The 12,961-nt window shown below is 42.2% G+C and overlaps 1 long non-coding RNA gene across 6 annotated transcripts in view; it reads left to right on the top strand.

Annotated features, from left to right (window-relative positions):
- Positions 1-12,961, top strand: part of LOC147339703 (uncharacterized) — a 254,010-nt gene that overhangs the window by 173,081 nt on the left and 67,968 nt on the right. For 2 of the 6 annotated variants that reach the window (XR_015158781.1, XR_015158780.1), the window contains one exon: positions 8,677-9,474. The exons of 2 other annotated variants lie outside the window; for them this stretch is intronic. This is a non-coding gene — a long non-coding RNA (uncharacterized LOC147339703). Of the gene's footprint in view, positions 1-8,673; positions 9,475-12,961 lie in introns of those variants that run through there. 2 more of the 6 variants (XR_015158779.1, XR_015158778.1) reach the window with 1 other exon arrangement.

The following is a 12,961-nucleotide window of genomic DNA, read 5'->3' as shown; positions in this document are numbered from 1 at the left end:
TCTTTCTGGCTTACCTCACTCTGTATAATAGGCTCCAGTTTCATCCACCTCATTAGAACTGATTCAAATGCATTCTTTTTAATGGCTGAGTAATACTCCATTGTGTATATGTACCATAGCTTTCTTATCCATTCATCTGCTGATGGACATCTAGGTTGCTTCCATGTCCTGGCTATTAGAAACAGTGCTGCGATGAACATTGGGGTACATGTGTCTCTTTCCCTTCTGGTTTCCTCAGTGTGTATGCCCAGCAGTGGGATTGCTGGATCATAAGGCAGCTCTATTTCCAGTTTTTTAAGGAATCTCCACACTGTTCTCCATAGTGGCTGTACTAGTTTGTATATTGGAAATAAAAGCAAAAATAAACAAATGGGACCTAATTAACCTTAAAAGCCTCTGCACATCAAAGGAAACTATCAGCAAGGTGAAAAGACAGCCTTCAGAATGGGAGAAAATAACAGCAAATGAAGCAACTGACAAACAACTAATATCAAAAATATACAAGCAACTCCTATAGCTCAACTCCAGAAAAATAAATGAGCCAATCAAAAAATGGGCCAAAGAACTAAATAGACATTTCTCCAAAGAAGACATACAGATAGCTAACAAACACATGAAAAGATGCTCAACATCACTCATTATCAGAGAAATGCAAATCAAGATCACTATGAGGTACCATTTCACACCAGTCAGAATGGCTGCGATCCAAAAGTCTGCAAATAATAAATGCTGGAGAGGGTGTGGAGAAAAGGGAACCCTCTTACACTGTTGGTGGGTTTTTTATTTGTTGAGCCAATGTTTGTTGTTAAGTTTTCACATTTCCTGTCCTTATACACATTAATGAATATATAAAAAATAAGTATTAACCTTTGATATTTTGGGCTAAACAAAATTTTTTTTAATTAAAACCCACTACACCCCCACCCTATAAAAATGTAACTTTATGTGGTACCTTTAGAGGGTGGTGTCTGTTTTAAAAATAATCACCCCTAGAAAAATAAGTGTCCTGGTTGACTGACCTCTGTCACAAGGAGAGGGTCATAAATTGTCAACATGCCCCATGACCAAAAGATGATGTAACACCCCTAAGGCCTTTGTATACATTTGTATAAAACACCTGACTTTAATAAAAGTCAGGACTGCTGTCCCTGCGTGACCTTTATATAACATCTCAGTGTATAAAAACAGACCCTGGAAAAATAAAAAAAAGGGGTCAGTTCCTCAAAAGACTGGTCTCCCCATGTCATTCTTTCTTTCACCTTCTGGCTAAATCACCTTCTGGAACATGGAGGCTTGTCAAGCCTACTAATTATGCCTGGGCTTCTAAGATCTGATCGGAGAGGCCTTAGGGTCTCCTCTCCTTCAGGAGAACGGGAAGACGTCTGTGGCCTACGTAGGTGGCGTAAATTCCTTGCCTTAAAATTTTATTAGCTTTCCAGGTAAACCAAGTTATTCAGCCTCTTTTCTCCACTGAATTTTCCTACTGAGCTATCCTTATTCTATTACTCTTTATATATCTCTAATTAATATTTAATTAAAGCTATCGTATCCTGATCGCCGAAGCCATCTCCCCTTCAAATTTCCCTAGATCCACCGGGGCTAGACCCCGAAAACAGGTCATGGCAGTATTCATATGCCATAGGCAGTATTCCATATGTGTAAAGTTATGTACAGCTGCCTTTAATATATTGACACACTCAGGTAAGTGACCCATGAGTGGAAACTATATAAACATTTACTTATTTACACCTGGCAGCTCTGGGTCTTTGTTGACCATGCAGACCTTCTGTGCTTGCAGTGAGTGGGGGCTTCTCTCTATTCGTGGTGCACTGGCTATTGTGTAGCTCAGCTTGTTGTGGAGGCCCGGCTCCAAATTGTGGGATTCAATAGTTGCTGCACTTGGGCTCAGTATTTATGGCATATGGGCTGAGGTGTCCCAAGGTATGTGGAGTTTTCCTGGACCTGGGATGAAACCTGTGTCCCCTGCATTGGCAGGTGGAATCTTTACCACCAGGCCGTCACAGAAGTCCTAGTATTTATTCATAAATTAGATAAATCATGTCAATAACTTGTATATTTGTGTACATCTTATAATGTGAATCTAACAACTATACATGATTCAATTCAGTTCAGTTCAGCCACTCAGTTGTGTCCGACTCTTTGTGACCCCATAAATTGCAACATGCCAGGCCTCCCTGTCCAAAACCAACTCCCAGAGTTCACCCAAATTCATGTCCATCGAGTCAGTGATGCCATCCAGCCATCTCATCCTCTGTTGTCCCCTTCTCCTCCTGTCCCCAATCCCTCCCAGCATCAGGGTCTTTTCCAATGAGTCAACTCTTCGCATGAGGTAGCCAAAGGATTGGAGTTTCAGCTTTAGCATCAGTCCTTCCAATGAACACCCAGGACTGATCTCCTTTAGAATGGACTGGTTGGATCTCCTTTCAGTCCAAGGGCCTCTCAAGAGTCTTCTCCAACACCACAGTTCACAAGCATCAATTCTTTGGCACTCAGCTTCCTTCACAGTCCAACTCTCACATCCATACATGACCGCTGGAAAAACCATAGCCTTGACTAGACGGGCCTTTGTTGGCAAAATAATGTCTCTGCTTTTCAGTATGCTATCTAGGTTGGTCATAACTTTCCTTCCAAGGAGTAAGTGTCTTTTAATTTCATGGCTGCATGATTAATTAAACATTACATTCAACCCTGTATCCATTTATAATGATATAATATTGATAAGTTTATATTGCAAGTTTTATGGAAATTTATTTCTGTATTTATAAATAAATAAACCATAAAGTTATATTTCTCTTTGTGGTATATTTAGGAAATGGTGTATGTATTAAATTTGTCTGGTGTAATACACATCTGGATATAAACCTGTGTGTTTCTTGTATTCTTATTCTCTGTGAAGAAGAATTACAGAGTCAGGAAATGTGGGCCCACCATCCCATGAGTGAATCCTTAAATATGTTTTGGAATTTAAAAATTTTTTTGAATTTCAGCTAATTAATGTACCTTACTTAGTTTAAAAAAATTTATCTTACTTTGCACAATAACGGTAGAAATGGGTCCCCTTTCAAGACGCAGCGTCTCCAAAGGATCTAGTGTGTTGGGAACAGTCATGAGGTGTTTACTGCCTGGTAATATTTTCTCAGGAATTAAACGGTAGCAGCTGTCTCCCTGACTCAGTGGGTCACACATCTCCCATCTCCCGACCACACCCCCACTTTCTGCTGGCCTTATGAGAGAGTTATGGAAACTCTGAATGCTGTGTTTGACAAGAGTCACCCCTTCACTCGTCAGGACGTCTGTAAAGTGTAGCACGTGTGGTGTCTGTGTGCAATCTGGGAGCATTCGATTCTCATCAGCTACAGAGTTGTCCCCATGGATTTCAGTCCAGAACAAAGAAAAAGATGGCATGCGCACACACACACACACACACACACACGGACACACAGAAACACAGACACACAAACACACAGACACACAGATACACACACAGACACAAACACGGACACACAGAAACTCACACAAACACACAGACACACACATAGATACACACACACACGGACACACAGAAACACGGACACACAGAAACACAGACACACAAACACATAAACACACATACACAGACACAAACACGGACACACAGAAACACAGACACACACACACATAAACACACACATAGACACACACACACAGATACACACAGACACAAACATGAACACAGACACACAGACACAAAGAGACACACAGAAACACAGACACACACATAAACACACACACACATAAACACACACACACACGGACACACAGAAACAGAGACACACAAACACATAAACACACACACACAGACACAAACACGGACACACAGAAACACAGACACACACACACATAAACACACAAGCACACAGACACACACATAGATACACATACACGGACACACACATGCACACGGACACACAGAAACACAGACACACAAACATAAACACACAGGCACACACACACAGATACACACACAGAAACACACACAAACACACAGACACACACACACGGACACACACATACACACAGAAACACACGCACAACCACATAAACACAAACACATAAACACACACACAGACACAAACACGGACACACAGAAACACACACACACACACAGACATACACACACAGATACACACACACAAACACGGACACACACACACACATAGACACACATAGATACACACAAAGAGACACACAGAAACACAGGCACACAAACACATAGATACACACAGACACACACAAACTAACACATATACACACAAACACACACACTGTTTTCATCATTGTAATTCTAGGCATTACAGTCCTATTAAATCAAAGGAGTTTATTAGAGAGTTTGTTCCTCCAAGACATATACAGGCAGTTTCAAACCAAGAAAAGTATTTGATCTTTAATTAATTAGCATATAACACATATAATTTATTATAGATATAATTTATTATAGGTATAACTCATTATAGATATAGTTTATTGTATATGGGGAGGAGGAAATAGCAACCCACTCCAGTGTTCCTGCCTGGAGAACTCCATGGACAGAGGAGCCTGGTGGGTTACAATCCATGGGGTGGCAAAGAGTCGGACACGACTGAGTGGCTAACACATTATATATGGAGTATCTATATAAGGCATATAATTAATCTAGAATCACCTGAGAGACGTCAGGTACATGTCTGCAGTGAAATGAAGCCCACGGTACAGAACAAGAGTACCAACAGGCACTTAGAGACCTGAGAGATACCAGACCTAAACCCAGCCATGCAGTGAACTGCATTAAGTACAAATGAACTATACACTTTAATGAAGCAGAAGCCAGATTGTCTTTTGTGTTCACAAAGGAAGACAGAACTACATGTATTCTTTTCTTTTCTTTTCTTTTTTTTTTACTTTGCCTTTATTATTCTAGACTTCTCTACAAACATCTTAGATTGCCCTGGTCATGACCATCTGAGCTCTGAATATGAACTGAACTACCTGCGTTCTCGTCTCAGTGCATGGCAACCCTTCCTGCACAGAATCCATTTCCGATGGATCTTAGTGAAACCGAGCAGGACCCCATGGCCCTTCCCACCATGTCCTCCACCTGTCTTTTGTCTGGGGAGAAACTTGAGCCAGAGAATCAGTTTAATCAGAGAAGGGAGAAACACAGAAGCAAAGAAAAACATCCAACCGTGCTAAACACTAATACTTTAGTCAGTAAGCAAATCCAAGGCCCTTAGTTTGTCCTCAAAGGTTGTAGGCAGTATTGCGAGCCATGTCCTGGGAGCTGTCCTACAGACACTGAAACCCCCACCAAATGGACAAGGTAACTACAGGATAACCATACTGTAGTCATGACATGCTGCTGCTGCTAAGTCACTGCAGTCATGTCGGACTCTGTGCGACCCCATAGACGGCAGCCCACCAGGCTCCCCCATCCCTGGGATTCTCCAGGCAAGAACACTGGAGTGGGTTTCCATTTCCTTCTCCAATGCAGGAAAGTGAAAAGTAAAAGTGAAGTCATTCAGTTGTGTCCGACTCTTCTCGACCCCATGGACTGCAGCCCACCAAGCTCCCCAGTCCCTGGGATTGTCCAGGCAAGAACACTAGAGTGGGTTGCCATTAAGTTGTCACAGTTCTGAGAACTTGTCTCAGACAAGGGAAAGAAAATGACCCTGAAACTGATGATTGTTGTTGAGTCGCTCAGGCGTGTTCTGAGTCTTTTCCAGGCCATGGACAGTAGCCCACCAGGCTCCTCTGTCCATGGGATTCTCTAGGCCAGAATACTGGAGTGGGCTATCATTTCCTTCTCCAGGGGATCTTCCTGACCCAGGGATCAAACCCACATCTCCTGCATTGGCAGGTGGGTTCTTTGCCACTGAGTCACTTTGGAAGCCCCGTTTTATATCAGTACAGAGTAACATGTGAGTTCTCATTTTTTATCTTTCTGGGGCAGTTGTTTTCCACTATTGTTTTGAATGTAGGGCTGAGCAAACTGGTTTTTTTTTTTTTTTACTGAGTCACTGGTAATAAATTTATAGAGTCTTAGTTGGATGCAGTGTGCATGCAGCCACTTAAACCACTGCTCAGTATATGTTTAATTTTAAAACACACACTGGGTGTTTGTTGTGTTCTCTGCCTTTCTCTACTGTGATTTGAGGCCTTCTCCTTGTGGTGGTTATCTTGTTGAGTCTCAAGGGAGGGCTATAGAGAAGAAGATCAATAGTGCTTAGTTGTCCTGCTGCATGTAGGATCTTCCAGGGTCAGGGATTCAGCCTGTGTCTTCTGCTTTGGCAGGTGGATTCCCAACCTCTGGGCCCCTAGGGAAGTACCTCTGCTCAGTATTTCGGTTTTATTTTTTGGTTTGGTTTAATTCTTGCTGTCATTTTAAGGCTGGCTTACAAAACTAGACAGCATATTAAAAAGTAGAGACAGTACCTTGCCAATAAAGGTCCGTACAGTCAAAGCCATTGTGTTCCAGTAGTCATGTAAAGATGTGAGAGTTGGACTATAAAGCTGAAAGTGAAAGTGAAGTTGCTCAGTCGTCCGACTCTTTTCGAGCCCATGGACTGTAGCCTGCAGGCTTCTCCGTCCATGGGATTTTCCAGGCAAGAGTACTGGAGTAGGGTGCCATTGCCTTCTCCAGGGGATCTTCCTGACCCAGGGATTGAACCCAGGTCTCAGGGACTGAACCCAGGTCTTCTGCATTTCAGGAAGATGCTTTACCCTCTGAGCCATTTTTCAGTCAATGTTAAAGAAAGCTGAGTGCCAGAGAATTGATGTTTTTGAACTGTGGTGTTGGAGATAACTCTTGAGAGTCCCCTGGACTGCAAGGAGATCCAACCAGTCCATCCTAAAGGAAATCAGCCCTGAATATTCATTGGAAGGACTGATGCTGAAGCTGAAACTCCAATACTTTGGCCACCTAATGGGAAGAACTGACTCATTGGAAAAGACCCTGATGCTGGGAAAGATTGAAGGTGGGAGGAGAAGGAGACGACAGAGGATAAGTTGGTTGGATGGCATCACCGACTCAATGGACATAAGTTTGAGCAAACTCCAGGAGTTGGTGATGGACAGGGAGGCCTGGCATGCTGCAGTCTATGGGGTTGCAAAGAGTTGGACACCACTGAGTGACTGAACTGAACTGAATTGAAATGGACTGAATCTCTTTGATCCAGTGGCATGACCATTGTGGGTTCCCACATGGCTCCTTTGTTCCCCATCATTAGGCACTGATGAATGACTATTATTTTAAAACACCCCTGATGAGTTACTGAACAGCTACAGATAATTCATCATCTCCATCAGCAGCAAAGACACTGCTTCTGGGGGTGGACCTGAATGCTAGCAGCCCCGAATAGGACACCACATAACTGGTGCCTTGTATCCAACCTCAGTGCTCTTTCTTGAATAGTTAGTGTTCACTTTTGTTGTGTGTGTGTGTGTGTGTGCTCAATCAATAAATCGTGTCTGACTCTTTGAGACCCCATGGACCCCATAGCCTGACACGTTCCCCTGTCCATGGGAATCTCCAGGCAAGAATGCTGAAGTGGGTTTCCATTCCTTTCTCCAGGGGATCTTCCCAACCCAGGGAAGGGTCCCTTTTTTCTTGTGTGACCTGAATCAGCATATTCTAAACCAGTGAGCCACCTGGGAACCCCATGTAACACTGCATTCTGCCAAATCCTTACCACAACGGGCAACCCCACAGCAGATGAGCACTGCTTAAAAACAGAATTGAGTTGTTTTCCAATGCCAGTTAGGAAAGCACAGGTTCTATTTGAAGTTCTGTAACTAACCATCCCCATTGCTCACATGACGTCAGGTGGAAACCTCATATCACTGTATAAAATTGTTGAAAGGGAAAGTCGCTCAGTCATGGTGGACCTTTGTGACCCCATGGACTATACAGTCTATGTAATTCTCCAGGCCAGAATATTGGAGTGGGTGTACATGGCCTTCTCTGGGGTTCTTCCCAGCCCAGGGATCGAACCCAGGTTTCCTGCATTGCAGGCAGATTCTTTACCAGTTGAGCCATAAGGGAAGCTCAGAGAAAATTAGTATCTGTGGTTTATTCTCTCTTCTCACCAACACACTCGCAGTGTTCACACCATGTGTTCTAAACAGAGTTATCTCCTGCCACATGCTATACTCAATTTTCTACATAGTTGGATTTACATATTTTTTGGTATTTGCAAATATGGCATCTTTATGGACACATATGTGTATTAATCATTTTATTGAACAGTTTAGAAATTTAGTAACATCAGCAAGAGCAGAGGAGATTTGTGGCAGGAAAGCCATGTAGAATCATGATTTCCTCGGAGAGAACAGACGATTTCAAGGAAAAGGTCTATAATCTTCATATGGATGATTGGGACACATTACTGATGCGATGCTTCTCATAGCCTTACTTCATTTTCTTCTTTAATCGTGAAAAAATTTAAGACGTTGTTGAGATGATTACAGTTAACATGATGTTGGTCAGAGAATGAAAGATAGAAACAGTTACTGCTGGAAGTAGTGAGAAATTCCCTTACAAGACCCATTGCACAGAAGTCACTCTGTGTGACTGCCCATGGGGTTTGCATAGAATGGCTACCTTGTGTCCATCTGCTAAAGCTATGTTATTTTTTTCAGTAGTCATGTATGGATGTGAGGATTGGACTGTAAAGAAAGCTGACTGCCAAAGAATTGATGATTTTGAACTGTGGTGTTGAAGAAGACTCTTGAGAGTTCCTTGGACTGCAAGGACATGCAGCCAGGCCATCCTAAAGGAAATTGGTCCTAAATATTCATTGGAAGGACTGATGCTGAAGCTGAAACTCCAATACTTTGGCCATCTAATGCGAAGAACTGACTTATTTGAAAAGACCCTGATTCTGGGAAAGATTGAAGGTGGGAGGAGAAGGGTTCAATAAAGGATGAGATGGTTGAATGGCATCACCAGTCGATGGCCATGAGTTTGAGCAGGCTTGGGGAATTGATTATGGACAAGGAAGCCTGGTGTTCTGCAGTCCTTGGGGTACCAGAGAGTCAGACATGACTGAGCAACTAAAGTGAATTGAAACGAGCTGTGAGCAACCCAGTATCAGGTCTTATGATGAGAGTTATTAAGTTACATATGCACATGTCTGAGATGTAGGAGACTGTGTACTGGGTGACCTATGCTGCTTAACATCTATAAATCTTCCTTACAATCATAAAGATGTGGCTGCAAGATCATTCATTCACACTGGGGTTCCCCAGAGTTCATGTTTCACAGCTCAGGGCTTCACACAATCTTCTTTGTCTACAAAACATGTCACTGCGGGGTCTAGACCAGTGTGTGCATTTAGATACTTAAGTCCAAACCCTTATGTAAGCCCTAGCCTTTGCCACTTGGCAGGATGGACCGTTTTGTGATCCTATTTTTTTTTAATAAAGTTTTATTGAAATTTAGTTGATGTGCAATGTTGTGTTAGTTTCTGGTTCAAAGCAAAGTGCTTTATGCATACATTTGTTGTTTTTATTTAGTTGCCAAGTCATATCCCTCTCTTTTGTCCCTATGGTACATTGCCAGATTCCTCTGTCTTTGGCATTTTCTAAGCAATAATACTGGAGTGGCTGCTGCTGCTAAGTCACTTCAGTCATGTCCGACTCTGTGCGACCCCATAGACGGCAGCCCACCAGGCTCCCCCGTCCCTGGGATTCTCCAGGCAAGAACACTGGAGTGGGTTGCCATTTCCTTCTCCAATGCAAAAAAGTGAAAAGTGAAAGTGAAGCCGTTCAGTTGTGTCCGACTCTTAGTGACCCCATGGACTGCAGCCCACCAGGCTTCTCCATCCATGGGATTTTCCAGGCAAAGTACTGGAGTGGGGTGCCATGAGTGGCTAGTCATTAACTATTCCATGACCCGCATCTCCTGCATCAGCAGGCAGATTTCTTTATACTGAGCTTCCAGGGAAGCCCTCAGTTAATACACATATGTATGTAAATATATACCTTTTTACATTATTCTCTTTACAGGTTATTACAAGTCATTGAGTACAGATATCTGTGCTATACAACATATTCTAGGTGTTCATTTTATGTTTAGTAGTATATATCTCTTAAACCCAAACTCCCAAATCATCCCTTCCCCCAGTTATCCCTTTGGTAACCATATTTTGTTTTCTGGGCCTTGAGTCTGTTTCTATGCTGCAAATAGTTTATTTGTGTTGTATTTTACATTGCCCATGCAAGGTATATCATATGATATGTGCTTTTCTATTTGTGACTTTTTGATTATCTCTGGGTCCATCCATGTTGGTGCAGATGGCATTATTTCAGTCTTTGTCAGGGTTGAGTAATAGCCAATTGTGTATATATCCCATTCTTAAAGCAGTATGCCCCCAGGAAAAAAAAAAAAAAAAGCCTTGACATACTAAAGAAGACTCAATGTTGTTAGGTGTCATGTGCTACTCACCAAACAGAGGTTCTCAGTTCTTATTTCGGACAGTTGTCTGTGAAAGAGAATGAATAAGGGGAAAATTGACTATTGATATGCCTCTACTTGAAATAATTATTTGATAAAGTCCTGTATGAAAGATGACTGAGGGAGTAGGAAATTTGGATCAAGTATCCTCATGATGTATTTTCATTTCTGATACCTGCTGTCCTCAGGGCCTTTACCTGTTTGGGCGCCATCTTCTGTATTTTCATTTGGAATACCCCTTTCATTGTTTATCTCCTCATACTTCTGAATATCTTCTTGACTCAAACTGTCTCCTTTGCCTAGATTTCATAGTGAACAGGGCAGATGGGTGTGCGTTAGAATACTTCATTGGTTATAGAGTGTCCCCTGGCTCGTATCTGTAGTGTCCAGTAAGTCTCACCATGACCACTCCCCTCCCCCATCACCTAAACCCTGCTCAGCAGAGAATTTTCTACAGAGGTTCCCGTGTGTGCATACAGGTCTTCAGATGGGTCCGTGGGGGTAGAGTCCACATGGTTTCCATTTTCTCACATTCCAGTTCTCCCAACTGCTGAGAGAACCACAGACCATTCACCTGTGAGCTTAAGCAGCTCCGAGTCAGTGCTGTCTCTAGTGCAACATCTGAGAAGGTGATGGTGGCGTTGGAAACTCAGAATTTCTCCTAACTCTAACCCTTTCTGTCCACTTTGTCTGCATCCTAGAATTCCTTCCCTGGGGTTTTCTTGGTCTCCAGTCAAAGGAGTGGCTAGATATCAGCACTAACTCAATGAGCAAAAGTTTGCACAAACTCTGGGACAGAGTGGAAGATAGAGGGGCCTGGCGTGCTGCAGTCCATGAGGTCGCCAAGAGTCAGGCAGACGCTAGTGCCTGAACAACAATATTCAAACGAAGGGGGAGAAGTGATTTGAACATTCCCCAAGCACTAATCTCATCACACATGTCACTGAGGGGCAAAGCTCAGGCATTGTCATCCTCAGAGACCAGACACTCCCCCTACCCAGCCCCAACGTGGATCAGAAAGCATAAAGGGGCCAGGCAGTGACCCTGTGGGGTTGGCCGCATGGCACGTGATTCCCATGCCTGACCACATGCCTCTGAAGGATTCAATATGATCGAGTGGTTATTTGAAGAGCATCAAGTTCAGGTCTCAGGATTTATTTTAACCATCATGACAAAGAATAAACCATTTGTGGTGGAGATGAATGGATTCATGTTTGGGAACTGTGAGTCTACTAAACTCAAATTTAAACCTTGGTTCACTTTGGTTTCAGAATCTGGCCACTCCAATATGTGATATTTGACAAGAATCCCATGGACCATCCTGGAATATTTCATTGCACCTCCAGGATAAGTGTATCTAATAATTTAAAAAGCCACATGATAGGATCACCAGTGGCTACATTTCTTCAGTTTCCCATATAACAAATCTTTGGGCGCAACCCTAACTCATGTCACATGACGTCTGAGTTCTCCTGTGTGAATACATGTCTGCCCCAGTGTGCTTAATAAAATATACCGTCTGTAATGCTTCTGTCCTCAATACAAAAATACTGATTATATCAACATGACCAGCTTGCATAGAATGAGTTACAGTACATACCGAGGGCATAAGTCAGTTTTGTGGTCTTCTCTCCATCAAAGTTTTCAGCATAGAATACCAACATGCTTTCTGATACAGGGATCAGTTGCACAGAATTTTTACCCATGACTGTGACAGAAAAACATAAATTCAAATCTCAATACAGTTAACTTCTTTCCTCTTCATTTGGGCATCTCGTATTCTTCACATGCCTTTGATGGTGACCTTTGTCTCATTGACATTCATAGTGGGTGTGTTGTAAGTAACAGTTAAAACAGCTAGTGAAGTAGGAAAGCTTTCTCCACATGACTCTCTTCTGAACATAGTAAAGACGTTCAGTTTTCTGGACTGAACAGGTTATGAATGATAGTGAAGTTGCCTATTGCAACTGTAGTAGGTTGGTGGGCCCGAACCATCTCATACCAGCTCATAAGAGCTTACTGTTAAAGATGACTATTAACTTTTCAGGAATTTTGTGACCAAATTTAAAGTACAGTCCTGATTACAAAGGTATTCTCTAAGCAAATCATGTGAAAATAAAAGTTAATAGATAAAAGTTATTTCCTAGTACAGAGGGTGGTAAAAGAGCTAGAAATGAGGTGATTGCCAAATGCTGGAGATATATTCCCTGAAATGATTCTTTTTTAGTTCCTGTGGCTGCATGTCCACATTGGAAATTAAAAAACATGCAGCAGACCAAATTAGAATGCTCCATTGCACATTTTCTCCTTGAAAATCAAATATGTAGTCATTTAATCATTCAATGTTACAGCATTGATATATGAGAATTCTTTCCAGTATAGCAAACCATAGAGATACAAATCTGTGCTAGCCTTCCTTTTTTCTCTATATCATAAAAACTATTTTGAAAATTTTCTGTTACTTTATCCTCA

The sequence above is a fragment of the Bos grunniens genome, chromosome X, assembly GCF_055505025.1.
Source record: "Bos grunniens cultivar Pamir isolate PY7600 chromosome X, Bosgru_T2T1.0, whole genome shotgun sequence".
NCBI lineage: Eukaryota > Metazoa > Chordata > Mammalia > Artiodactyla > Bovidae > Bos > Bos grunniens.
The sequence above is the reverse complement of the archived record's forward strand: the minus strand, read 5'-3'. Positions and strand labels throughout refer to the sequence as shown.